The following is a 1242-nucleotide window of genomic DNA, read 5'->3' as shown; positions in this document are numbered from 1 at the left end:
TTTGTTCATAGTTCAAGTGTAAATTTTTTTATAATATTCTAATCTTCCCAAGAGAATTTTGACATTTATTAAGTATGAACAGAACCCGACAATTTTTGCATTGGCGAGTTGATGGCTGCTCTTCACACTTCTTGGTGATTGGTTTCCCCACGAGGATCACACTTTTGACACTTGCACAATTACGAGAATACTTCCGGACACAAATCGGGTTGTCCTAGCTTGTTGGCTTTGTCACCTTTCTTAGATGATCTTAGTGCTGAAGATTATGATGAAGCTCATGTGGAAGAGGTGCAACCTTAGAGGAAGGTTAGACTTAAGTTGTGTGGTGTAGAGGTAAAAGTAAGAGAATAAAATTAGGCGTAAGTTTAGGGACATGCAAAGGTGTGCATATCAAAGGTCAAAATAGGGAAGGTTGTGGAGCAAAAAGATAGTGAAAAACGTGGGGGTTTACAGGTTGACAGTCACAATAGAGTTTTTCATCAATATTGAATCAAGTATGTTTTGAATGTTGCTTCCTTCAATACAAGAGAAAATGTGAGTGTTTAGTTGATGTTGTTGCTCTCTTTCAAGTGTTTTCAACAAATTATTGCGCCAATTTTCAGCCTTGTATATGGTGAGTTTGATATATAGGTGTTTAGTCCAATATTATTGACTAAGCAAAGCACTAACTGTCAAAGCTCATATTTTTAGTGATTTTCATGAGTTTACCACCACCCCAAAAGTGCTCTGTTTTCAGCACAAAACTGGAATTTCCAAGTGCATGTTTGATGCTTAAAATCAAGCTTATTTGCTTGTCAACGGTCATAAGCATTTACTCAATCATATAGTTATATGTTTGTACATGTTTAAGCACATTGTTGAAGGGGTTATGATGTGTTTACAGAAGTACCAAATCAGCCCCAAAAACAGCCCTCTTTCTCATGAGATTTAGCCTCATCATCATGTGCATATGATGCTCATCGCTTGCCGACAAGTATGTGTACATTGTGTTGATGCTTTGCTACAGTTGTGAGCTTCTTAACCACTTCTCTCGATGTTAAACCAAGTATTATACTTTATTCTCAAGTTCTCACTTCCTTCTCATATTTCTACACTTGGTACGAGATAAGGACTTTGGTTCCCAATCGCGATGTAAGCTTCAGGCTACCGTCTAGATTACCAAGCCTAGACTACTCGGTCTTGCATTCTTGATCAATCTCATTCATAGTGTGCATGATAAAACAATAAAGACAAAAGAATGCT

General features: G+C 37.3%; 1 protein-coding gene across 5 annotated transcripts in view; it reads right to left on the bottom strand.

Annotated features, from left to right (window-relative positions):
• Positions 1-1227: 1227 nt before the first annotated feature.
• Positions 1228-1242, bottom strand: part of LOC147617845 (DNA-directed RNA polymerase IV subunit 1-like) — a 158296-nt gene continuing 158281 nt past the window's right edge. For all 5 annotated transcript variants that reach the window (XM_086776104.1, XM_086776108.1, XM_086776105.1 and 2 more), the window contains one exon: positions 1228-1242. This exon is cut by the window's right edge and continues 312 nt beyond it. The gene's annotated coding sequence lies outside the window, so the exon portion shown is untranslated.

This window comes from Cibotium barometz, chromosome 36 (genome assembly GCF_041138505.1).
Source record: "Cibotium barometz isolate CiBa-2024 chromosome 36, ASM4113850v1, whole genome shotgun sequence".
In the NCBI taxonomy this organism is placed as follows: Eukaryota; Viridiplantae; Streptophyta; class Polypodiopsida; order Cyatheales; family Cibotiaceae; genus Cibotium; species Cibotium barometz.
Note: the sequence above shows the minus strand (reverse complement) of the source record. Positions and strands in the feature narration are given on the sequence as shown.